Source organism: Telmatherina bonti (assembly GCF_933228915.1).
Source record: "Telmatherina bonti genome assembly, chromosome: 12".
In the NCBI taxonomy this organism is placed as follows: domain Eukaryota; kingdom Metazoa; phylum Chordata; class Actinopteri; order Atheriniformes; family Telmatherinidae; genus Telmatherina; species Telmatherina bonti.
In genome coordinates, this window is record NC_136610.1 from 10,967,685 (window position 1) to 10,980,670 (window position 12,986).

The 12,986-nt window shown below is 36.3% G+C and overlaps 1 protein-coding gene across 4 annotated transcripts in view; it reads left to right on the forward strand.

Moving 5' to 3' along the window:
• glra1 (glycine receptor, alpha 1) overlaps window positions 1-12,986 on the forward strand; it is a gene marked incomplete at both ends in the record, with an annotated part of 148,808 nt that overhangs the window by 58,682 nt on the left and 77,140 nt on the right. The window lies entirely within an intron of this gene.

The following is a 12,986-nucleotide window of genomic DNA, read 5'->3' on the forward strand; positions in this document are numbered from 1 at the left end:
TCACCATGTCGCCGCTACAGACCTGGTATTGATTTCTGTCTTACTGCAGTCAGGCGGCTGCCAGGCTGTCATGTCCAGCCGTCATTCAAAAACCTGACCTCGAACAGTCAGCTTATTAATTTACTGCAGGCTTTGCTTCGTATCTGCTTAGGTTTGGAGAAGGCCTATACATATATATATATATACATATATATATATATACATATATATATATATATATATATATATATATATATATATATATATATATATATATATATATATATACATACATATATATATATATATATATATATATATATATATATATATATATATATATATATATATATACATACATACATATATATATATATATATATATATATATACATACATACATATATATGTATATATATATATATATATATATATATATATATATATATATATATATATATATATATATATATATATATATATATATATATATATATATATACAGATAGATAGATAGATAGATTTTTTTTTTTCCCCAACATGGAACACTGACAGTAAATGTTAGATTTTGGTTCCATGTCCTCCTAATTATAAAGACAAAGTCCTTTTTAAACAGTCATAATTATTTCTTCATCAGAACAAAGCTGTTTACCATAAAATTTGACCAGTGAATGAATGTGTTAACATTGGCACATGAAAAAAATGAGAAAAACTAATCTCACTATAAAACAATGCTATATTACTGAAGAAAATATAAATGAGATTTTTGGTGAGCAGAGTTAAAGTGTTTTTATTTGACTACTGAATCCTGTTAAAACAGGTTCAGTACATTAAGGGGAAACGTTGCAAGAGAATACGGTGGATTTACAATTACTCATTTCTACTTTTCATTTTGAAATTCTGCTTCCAGGTGACTATATTTCATCTTATCTAAAAATCTCAGATGTTTGTGTAACAGTAAACATCACTTGCTGTGTTGTAAACTTGCTATTAAGCTAACTGCAGTAGATCATAGCATACTATGAAACAAGATTAGTATCTCAAAACATATTACTAAAGTTAAAGCTGTTTAGATCAGTCTCAATAAAAACAAATGCAGATGTGCATTTTAAAAAGCAGTGAAATCATTAGGCAGTTTTCATTACATTATAAACAGTGGGTCAGTGTTATAGTTAGCATGAATGTACTGATGTGGAATCCTAAAGTTAGCCGTTAGCTTAGCACACAACACAGCTAGCTAATATTAGCATAGATGTTTATGCAGCTCTTCAAATCTTCTAAGCTAACAATTTTATTTTAGAATGAACTTTAGATTAAAAACACTTATTAGCATCAGTTTCTTATGGGGTTTTCTGTTTTCTTTTTTTCCTTTTACATATGTTTTAAAATGACAACATCCTTTTTATATTTCTTATTATTGTTATCATGAGTTTAAATGTAAATGTAATTTTTTTAAAGTATAATTTTTCAATACAAATCCTTTGAGCTGTAAAAGCTGGTCACCTAACAATTAAAAGATTCATTCTTGATATATGCACGTTCATGTCCAAATTACGGTACTAAACTGAACACCAGTGATGTCTCAAAATATTCTTTTAAAGTTCCCTTATTTTATTCTATCATATCATGTAAAAATTAATTGAAATTTTTTTGCCTTTACTGACATCATCCCATTCTTTATTCATACATTGTACCAAGAACTTTGACCATCTCATTGCATTGTAGAGAATTATAATAGTTCTAACCAAGTTATTTTAACATCTAAGGCTAAAGCTGGTGAATATCAGTAGTTTACATTCTTCGGACACTTTCATAAACTGGCATGGGACTGTGTTAGTGTGTATGAAGAATAAATAAACAGAGGGAGTAAAGGAAAACAAGAATACTCATATGCATATGCTCTTGGCAAGCACCCACATACAAATATTGTCTGTGCAAACAGGATGCACACACAGTCTCGCAGAGAAACTGAAAATGCTGGCAGGCATGAATGCCAATTTTTAAGTAAATATGCACTGACAAACATTCACCCACACACACAAACATACACACACACAGAGCCTCAAGTGTTTTCTGACCAATGCGGCCATGCATCTGTCCATCTCTCCATTCTTTCCTCTCTACCTGCCTCCCACTTTGAATATATTTCATCCCATAATGAAACCTGAACACCCTGTGGCTGAAAGATAGAATATGAATGAGAGGAACAGCTGGAGTGACATGACACAAGAAAAAAGGGTGGACGAAAGGAAAGGCAGTTTTTAAAAGAATGAGAAAATGGTGCAGAAGAAAAAAAAAAAAAACATCATAATGGCATTTCTCTTCCCTCACTGGGGAGGAAAATTAAGTTTTTTTTCCTAAAGTTCACTCCATGGAAGAGGTGATGATGGATGGCTGAATATGACAGTAGGAGAAACCACCATTCCTCATCGCACCACTCCAATTAAAATCCAACATGAAGTGCTTCTCCTCCACTGCTGATCAACCACACTGTTTACTCACTTGCTTAAAGTAAAATGGGTTTATGGTTCTGCGAGAGAAGTTGGGTACATGCACAGGTTTGTAGGTGGGAGAGTAATGAGAGCTGTCTGTATAAATGAAGAGAGATGCAGCACATAAGAGAGGCTACTGCGTCCGCATGAGAATAAAGGGAATAAACAAGGGAAAGATGCAGACCGGCTCTTTTTTTCAGGTGGTGGATATTGCTTTGGAGACAACAGAGAGGAGGAAGGAATGAAGGGCAAAAAAGCGCCTCATTTAAATAGTGTTTTATTGTTGAAGCAGGAGACGGACGGCACTTTAATGGCTTATAGCCCTCCAGCCTTTTTACAGTGTTACATGAAGACGCACAGAGCCTGGATGTTGGTCTCTGGTACAGCCAGATGTAATGGAGGACAAAAGATGTGAAAAACGAATGAATGAAAAGTTTGTCTTTTTTTTTTTTTTTTTTTTTCTTCAATTGTTTAAGATACGTGAGTGTGTATTATTCATGACAGCATTGTTGCCAGTAGGAACGCTGGAACAGCATCCATCAAACTTTTCAAATATTTATAAAATATGGCAAAGATCTACTTTTTTTTACACTATTTAGTTTTGACTTCTGAGTTGCAGCATGGAAAATTTACGCCAACACCCATGTCCAGTGCTAACACACTTAAATAATTCACAAGAAAATGTGAGTCCTTTGTGTCCAGCTGAGTTCAAAGTCACACTACACCATTACTAACTGGTCAAACAGGTTTACACTGCACATGCTCAGATGGCGCCTCCCTGAGCCAGGAAGACTGACAGGTCTTTATACACTAGCTGTAGTTGAGAAACCTTTTTCAAATTGTTTTTTAAGGTCTGAAAGTGGTTGTTTTCTCTGTCCTGACCTTTAACCCCTGTCACCAGTTTAACATGAACTTATCTTCTTCTACATGGTGATCTAAAAAGGTTTGCAAGTTTTGTAAAGATGCTTAAAATAAAATGAAAGGTGAGCTGAACATATGGATGCTCAGACATTTTGGCATGAACTGACAAGTTTCAATACACAACTTTGGAAGAAGAAATACAGATTGGATGTTCCGGTAAAATGGAAATACATTAGCAAGATGGAAAGCTTAATTTAATATTGAAAAATGTAGCTGCAGAACACACACACACACACACACACACACGCGCATTGCCCTTCCTTCCATCTTCTTCATGTCCAAACTCAGTTTAATAACTTTGACCTCACTTTTTAAAAAGTTCAGCCAAGTAACTTCCAGAAGTTTCCTGAAAAAAAAATCACTCTAAAGCACCCTGTGCTTGATGAAATGTTCATTATTTCACTCTTTCGCCATCGAGTCGGACGATTTATGATGTTTTAAAATTCCCAAGGAAACTCTTTTCTTTCTTTTTTTTTTTTTTTATTATCTAGCCGTTGTTTCAGCTCTGATGTTTATGCATGGTGAGTGAGAACAAAATTATCACCTCCTCAGCTGTCATGTCTGGACATAATGGAGGAAAAACTTCAAGAGAAAAAGAAAAATAACCCCGACTTTGCTCTCTTTTCTTGCATGTTTTCAAACTCGCTCTCCCTCAGTGCTGCTTGTAAAATGAGCCGTGTTCTTCTGTGAGGATGTGCAGGGAATATATATTAGTTCAATAAAAAGTAAAACTGCTTTCCCCAGACCATATAGCCTTACAGACGACTCAGTGTCTCACAGCCATTGTGGAATTTTTGCTGAAGGCAGCTCTATTGCAAAGGAGGCAATCCTGCGTAATTCAGACTATTATTCATCTAATTTGTTGCTTTGACTTTTTTTCCCCGTCCACTTCCTTTGGCTTTGTTTAGCAGGATGCCATTTGTTGCTGGAAATAAATTCAGTCTCACCCCTGTGGCTCTAAAGTGTCACTTAGAGGATTGTAAATTGGGCATCAGGAGAGTAGAGAGTCAAAGAAAGCATTAAATCCTCCAGATACCTTTGTTTTACACCTCTTAAGGTCTGATAATGGAGCATACCCTGATACACCACCTACACTTCTTCATTCTTGTAAAAGCACAAGGTGTGGTTGATTTTTGCTGCTTCATTAGTTCTACTCGGTGGTCCAGGTATGCCGCAGTGGGGAGCTGCAACAAAAGGAAGATGTCAGCAAAAAGGAGCTGATGTGTTGACCAGTTAATTGGTCCCTGAAAACGTGGATGTGATGATGAGAGGATTGTAGGATGGAACTTGGATGAGTCACCGAGGAGCGCTCTGTTGGCAACAATAAACACATCCATGTTTAGGATTGTCCAAACAGCTCTGCAGTGGAAGAGGAGACATAACGGCCGTGTGTGTTGCTGCTAAAAGTCACAAAGAAGGAAGAACAGGAAAAAAGTTTGGGAGCATTTTTGTTGACAAACTTTGTTTTCCTCCCCAAATAATTTGTTTGTTTGACTCCAAACCAGTTCAACTTCAGGAAAAAGTAGTGTGATGTTTATTACATTAAGTATACTGGAGTTAAATATAAGTATACCGAGTACACTACACTACTTCCTCAGATAAAATTGGAACATTTTGAGTTTATAAAATATAATTCAGGTCTACTTCTTAAGGTAATTTAAAATTTTTAGAAGTTCACTTTTAAATATAAGGTACTAGGTACATACCATTTTAGTCCACATTTTAGTTGATTGAATTATACTTTAAGTATACTTTTAGAAATTTAGAATTCCAAAGAAGAACACATTTTTTGTTGTTTTACTACTTGTTTATGTAAGTTCGCTTAGCATATTACTTTTAACATACTACTTAAATACATATGTACTTATATACTTACAGTATTTTTAAAGTGAATTCATGCTGTATGTATTTACAAAATCACAAATTAGAAGGTTAAAAACGATTTTGATATATTATTATAAAAATTGTAAAGATACCATACAATGTATTTACAAAAACCTGCCTTAGAGATGTAAATGCATTAAAGATGTATGTTTAAAAAAACAAGAATTTCTATAAAATCAAGTCCTTTGCTGAAAAAATTAAAGGAAAAGTGCGAATTTACTTGTAAAAATGTGAGTAAAGTGTCTTTCCATATTCAAGTCTTTATTTGCCAAAAATGGTGATGGGAAAAGTTTGCATTTGTTTGCAAAAGATATCGACAAAATAGTGTCTCAAACTGAGAACTGAGGTCATTTCTTAAAAAAAAAAAAAAAAAAAAAAAAAAGTGCTCATCTTTTAGAACAAAATGTACTAAATTAAAGTATAAAAAAACCAACAATATCGTTCAACTTTTCTTCATACTTTTCAGCATAAGCCAAGGATACTTTTACTATACTCTCCTTACAAATATACAACATAGGATTTAGAAGTGAAATTTAAGCATACTGTCTCAGTTTTAGAATAAAATAAGTATATTTATAGTATACTTTAATAAATTACTTTTTGCTTAAGGCTGTTTTGTTCCAACCCAAAACTCGTCTTTTTACTGATCTTGTTTTTATTTATTTGTTGTTTGTTGCTTATTGTTATTTCACATATTTTTTCTCATTATCAATTAACAGACTGTGTCATCTCATAAACAGCTCGTTCCAAAGCTGAAAAAATAACGCAGAATTTACCTGAAAGCTCCTATAAAGCCAGACAAGTGTTGTGCATTTAGCATCTAATTGTTGGATAAAACACGTCCAGCTGTCAGTTACAATTCGTTTTCCTTTTATATGAAATGTTTTGATTTCCTGTTGGACCTGACTTTACTTCCCAATCTTCACCTGGGTGTGTTGTCCTGATTTACAGCTGCAGGCAGGACATGAGTGTTGATGTCATGGGACCAGATGGTACAATCCCTTGGATTAACCAACACTTGGTGATGTGTGGGGTCTTCGGGTGCACATTCTGATTTATTGGTGTTCGGTTGATGGGCTCGCAACACCTCCAGGGTATCTGGTGTCCTATTTGTGCCCCCCCCCCCCTTTTGCTTTTACCTTCTGGTGGTCATTTTGCAGTCCAGTTGGGATTCTTTCTCTTGATTCACACCCAGCTGCTGCTTTGCTCGGCAGCCTCTGACAGTGATCTGATGGCTTGTCAGAAGGCCTGTCCTCACACTTCCATGCCTACTGTAACTTGGTTGTGGATGTGACAACGAGACCCTCTGCACCCAACCAGAGATGTATTTTTCTATGGCTCTAGGTGTTTGTGTTTGACTGCTTCACTGACTGCAGTCTCCCATGGCACAGGCAGTTCCACGATGAAGAGCAACTTCTTCGAGGTTACCCATGAGAACATATCTGTCCTGAAACAAGGTGTGATCATTTCAGGGGGGGAAAGTGAGATTAACAAACCAAAAACAATTTTAAAAAGTGCAGTCAAACACTGTAAACAAAGTTCTTGACAGATCAAACCATATTTACCCTCTGTGTCATCTGGCGTGACTCTAATGCAGTGGCCACGTGGTTTTTATGTAGGTTACATCATGTTTTGTGAGTTTGGCCATTGGGGAGGACTTTAGCAGCCAGTGATTACAGAGTAACCTTTAATGCAAACTATAATATCATCCTAACTTTGATCATGTATCATGTTTTGTGAAAAGTGAAAGCCGCAAACACGTACAAATGCATTTATTTGTTTGGCTTATTGAGTGTGACCCAATGGTCACAATGTGAGTACTACATGAAATACTATGACAGCAGTTTATCAGAAGCTAAAAATAAGGTCTTTAGGTACAGAAAAACGGCTTGGACTTACATAAGCTTGTTTTGCTGTGAGACTGCGAGTATATAACTAAGGACCATACTGACCACTGAGAAAACCACCTATTGGAGGTTGATTAAGATGCAAAAGCAGCAGAAATGCCACAGTTTTCTTCTCGCATCAAGTGAAATTTGAGTTGTGGAAACCTGTGTGGTTGACGTATGACTTCATAAGATAGAGTATTAATTTTGACACAAATGAAACTACCAAAAGAGTTGCTTTTCTTGTGGCTCTTTTTGAATTTTCCCTTCTGATGTTTTTGTTTTTACGGCATTTTGAAGAGTTCAAAATCTGACTTGAAACACAACTTTGTTTCATTCATGGCTTCTGGGTATTACTGGAGAGGAGAGTCACCACTACATTAGTGAAATGCTCCCTGCAGCTTTTACCCACCTGCTATATCATCTTAACATATGGTGCTTGGTGGACATGGCACAACCTGCTGTGTAATAGACGCTTGGATCCAAGATAAACTTACAATGTCATGAGTCTTGCACCAATATGAATAGGAGGCTTCGGTGGGGATGGAAACACAAGAGGAGTTTTTAATGCCTTTTTTAATGTTTTTAATGGATCCAGAGACAAGAGAAGAAAAAAAGGTGCATGTGTCCCTGACAGCTCAGTGCTTCTGGCATGAGTTTGAAAATCACACAGGGGATGAAATGTTAAGTTGACTATGAGAAGAGAGGCGAGTCTGCTGATGTGGGTAGGAATGGGTAAACAGGCAGAACCATAAATCATTAAAAAAGCAATTACAGGCACTTACTTGGCAGGTTTATCAGGCTGTCATCTTCACGCCATCTTTATTCAGACCCATCTACTTCCTGGACTACCACCAATCGCTCTTCTTTTCTCCTATCGGTTCTGCTTTATGGTTAAAAACTATTAGACGACTATGACCAGCAAGCACAATGTAGTACGAAAAAACATAAACAAAACATATTGTTTCTATTAGCCTGTCATATTTCACTGTAAGTTAAATACAGTTTGCATCTACAACGGTTTCCCTTCAGTTTAGTGGTTCCACTGCAGTATCCTGATTTAAAAACCAAAAATCAGCTGGAAAACATAAGCATGGGAATCTCAAAGGGGCTCAAGAATTGTGTTTGTTTCTGTTTGTAGCTGCTGGGTTTGTGCACTCAGGCCATTAATGTGCTTCTGTAAACTCTTATGCAACTGAATCAAATATATCTGGAAAAACCTTTGAGTTGCCTAAGATGCCTCATTGGACTTTGGATGCAAAACTTTTTATTTATAAGGTTGTGAATCAAAGAAAGTTTGTGTTAAAAAAATTAAAATGATCTTTATACTTTTTCGTAAATGCACAAAGACATGATCTGAGCAGAAAATACACTGAACTAATGAGGCCCACTGCCACTTGTAATGTAATACATTGATATACAAACTTATTCTTCATGTGTTTAATTCTTTTCAGTGATACAGTGGGTCAGTGATGTAGAAAGTCCTGGAAACACAAAGAAAGAAAGAACCAAAGAAACACAAATTACAATATATATATATATATATATATATATATATATATATATATATATATATATATATGTGTGTGTTATGTATATGATAATTAAATTTAATAGTACTCAACATTTTTGGTTCTTGGCCCTTTCATACCCAATAACACAGGTAAAAAGGGGATAAATGCTGCTAAATATATCTCTGTACAGTTTGGTTTTAATATAGCCATCCCACAGCCAGGTCAATGAGATGACAGTAGAACTAGGTGACACTGTGCTTACACACTGTGGCTCACAGAAGAAAAAGATATATTTCTGTTTCTGGCTTTGACTCTGTCACAAAATTTGGTGCTTTCTGGCACCAACTTACGTTTCTACCAGTTTAACCAGAAATAGTAGGAGGATTTTACACCATCACCGCAGTAAACATGAACAGCTTGGAGATTTGTCAACGGATATGCTACAAAATAAACAAATATTTAGCCAAATTCTGTCAGATGTTAGGATTTCAGTACAAGCTTACATAAATCTGGCCTACTGAAATTTAAATTGGTTGCTAGGCAACATAGCAACAGTTAGCCTGTCTGAATTTTATATTGAAGGCGGGTTATGTAGTCAACACACCATTTAGACCCGATAGTTGGTCGCGACACTCAATGTGACTACTGTGATGTTCATCCAGCAGCTCCAAAAATGGACATGTGTGACATCTAACTCCACTTTTACTCAAGTCTTTCTCAGTGTCACAATATTCCTTCTTCACTTTCTTAAACTTGTTGATTGTTTGGTTAATGATAAAGATCACAAACTTTGTTTTTGTATTTGTTCCATCTGAAAACCAACTTTTAGGGTTTTCAACCAACTTATTATGATTATTTTTTTGTCTTAACATACCAGCCAGTTCAAAGTACAGTACTTTGGGACAGTACTTTCTATCCCAAAGTAGGTTTGGGACAGAACTTGGCTAGTGTGAACAGGCTAATATTTATCAGTTAAGCATCTTTTGTTAGCATGCGTATAATCGCATAGAAGTGAGAGAAAGTTCCAGGATCTAATTTTTGAAAAGTAAAATGTAGCTATAAAATGTTCATTTTCATTACAGAAAATATCTTAGGAACTGATAGCAGCAGCCTGTGAGCTCAGTTGTTGTTCAGAGCTTCTCCACCATCAGCCAGAGATGACTGCAGTTTGCAGCAGCGCTGAGACGAACCGAGCTGTTTGTTTCCTCCTGCTTTATGGCTGTTGTCACTTGTTTTTAATGAAAGTGGAGTTCTGCTGAAGATGTGGACAGATCCACATCTTCAGATTTATTTCTACTGACCTATCTCAGCATGACAAAAACAGTTGCATCCCGTTATTGGTGTCCCCAGCTTGGGGTTTGCATGTAAACTAGTGTGTTTTCGAAACAGAGAACACGACACAGTAACATTAACAGAAGAGACCAAATTATCCATATTGTCAATGTTTCACTCAACAAAAGCAATTTTAGTTTAGTTTCATTGAATATATTTAGTCCTTCTTTCAACCAGTTTGTAATGCAGGAATTTAAAACAGGAGGTTTTTATCCATTGGCTTTATGTGCAGAAAAGTGTATCTGTGTGTAACATTCATTCATTCATTATCCAAACCGCTTAGTCCGATGAAGGGTCGCGGGAGAGCTGGAGCCTATCCCAGCAGTCTTTGGGCGAAAGGCAGGGTACACCCTGGACAGTACGCCAGTCCATCGCAGGGCCTGTGTGTAACATGATGAATTATATCAGCTGCAAAAGGTGGAAAAGCAGTGATGCATATAGATAATATGAATGCATCCAAAACTGTGTGTTCAGGCTTTGAATGTTCCATAATTGCCTCAGAGCATATATATTTATATACTATGTATGTGTGTGTGTGTGTGTGTGTGTGTGTCCATGTTTACAGTATGTGTGTGGTTGCCATTCATTTTTGTGTGTTTTGTTGATTGAGCATGTTTGCCAACTCACGCATGTAGTGTACATTTCTGCTTTCACTGTAAGTATATGAGTCTTTGTGCACATTCACTGTACATCTGTACAGTCAAAGTATTTGTACGCCTGCTTGTGTGTTTATATGTTTTCAGTTGTGTTTGATGAAGACAAATTTGGCTTAAATTTCCGACTGGTAACAGTGTTGGAATGAGAATACTAGTATGGTGAAAGGACACAAACCACTGCTGGTTTCATTCTATTGTGTTTCCAAGCAGCCAGAATTTGTTGTGATCTTTTAAATTGATTTTGAATAATATTTCTTTGGGCTTTCTGAAGGTCTTTCAAAGTTTTGACACCAGCTGCTTTTGCATTCATTTTCTGTCCAGGCCTTGTAGCTAACCATTTTTGCATTACACTGTGTTACGCCACTGAACACTGATCTATTGATATTACTCAATGGATGTACCAGCTTCGTTCACTGAGAAGTTTTAAATTGGATCTTTAGGCTCTTTGTTACCAGCAGCCTGTCATAAAGATGCATAATTTGTTCCCCTTTTTAAAATGCATCATGAAAAACCTCCAAGAGTGACACAGTTTGACAGACAGAAAATGGTAGTTTTGCACCAACAATTATTGCTGAACAACTATTAGCTGAAAGTGTGTTGTATCACAAAAACAGTGTCCTTAAAATGTTAAAGGAAATTTTACAATTGTAGAAAAATAGAAGTGACAGAATTAGTACAAAAACAAGAAAACCATCCACAGCAGATAAAGCTGGACTTTCAGCTGTTCCATCTACCAATCACTGCAGCCTCATCAGAAATGGTCTCCATTGAAGACTGGCTGTAAAGAAAAAAATTTTAAGGAAGAGAAATGTAGAGAAATGGCTGAGGCATGCCAAATGATACAAGAACTGGACAGAAAATCACATTATTAAAGCAGTGTTCGGCTATCTGGCCAGTAAATGGAGGGAAAGGCAGCTGATATCCAAAGAACAGTTTGGGAAAGTCTTTCTGGTAGCCTTATATACTAATCCTGTATTCCCTTATATGTGTGCACATTTCAGCAAGTCGTTGCATTTATGTCCCAACATGTAAAGAAATGAGAAGTGACTGTTGAGACCTACAACAAAACCTTTTTTTTCTTTAATTCCAAATTGGAAAGAAAAACTTGTTCATTGTTGGCACATTTCATTTCATTTATTTCATTTTTACAAATCCCATTAAAATGCAGTGACACATCAATAAATACATTGTATACTAGCAAAGATTTTGGACTCCCTAGTATCTATCTTTAACTTATAAATGGGAGCCAAGACAGTTTACCTTAGTCAAATAATAGGAAAACAATCCATAATAGGAAAACAATCCTATTAATCTATTTACCATCCAATCCCACACATGGAAGTAGAAAAGATGAGGATGTGTGTCATTAAGGGAAATCATGGTAGTCACTGCGTGAGAAGACCCACCATTGCCTGGCTGTTATTTAAACTCTGCTTCCCAGACAGTGGGTTTCCAATCTGAGCTTAGTAGCCTTAAATTAGCATGACAGGTCTGTCAAGTTTTGGATTTCTTCAAATGCAAAAGTAGCGTGTGCTAAGCCTGTGATACTCCTTCTCCACAGCCAGAGTGGATGGATTAAACAGTGTGTTATAAACGCAACCAGAGAAGAGGAGTTTCCTGCTAGCATGCAACGCTAATTCCCCGCTTTGCTCCAGTAAGAAAATCTGCTCACCATTTCAGGAGAATGAACCGTTTCCTGTGAACAAGAAACTGCTGCAGCATCTGGAAACAAAGACAAAGATTTTTAAAAAAAGTAACTGCATCCAAGCAAATAGTGACTCATTTTGTCCCGAGTTAGAGGAACGCTCCTCCAGAATTCCCACACAAACCAAATAAATGAAAATACTTTATCAATCCCCAAAGGGAAATTTAAAAGACTATTTAGCCAAAATGCAAAGCAGTTGCTACTGCGGTCAGTCTACACCAACTAAGAAAGGATTTGATTGAAAAATCTGTAATTCATTCAAGCTGCCAGGAAGTGTCTTATGTAATCAAGGGTCTTGTAAGTATAGACATGTCTGTGTGCATATGAGTGTGTTTGAGTTCACAGTATTCGGCCCATACACACTGAGGCGAATATGAGAGTGCAGCTACAGTAGCCTGTGACTCACTGCCAGCCTGTCCTCCATGACAGTTAAATGAGCCATCGCCACTTTCTCTTTTCTGTCCTTTTCTGCTGCATCCTCCTTCTCTGCTTTATCGGAAAGCTATGAAGAAAACCAAATTTCTCTCCTTCTGTCTTCACTGGATAGTTATTAAGTGGCCCACTGTGGTGGAAAAGAGGAGGCATTTGGTGGGTATTAGCTTCTCCTCTTTCTCATC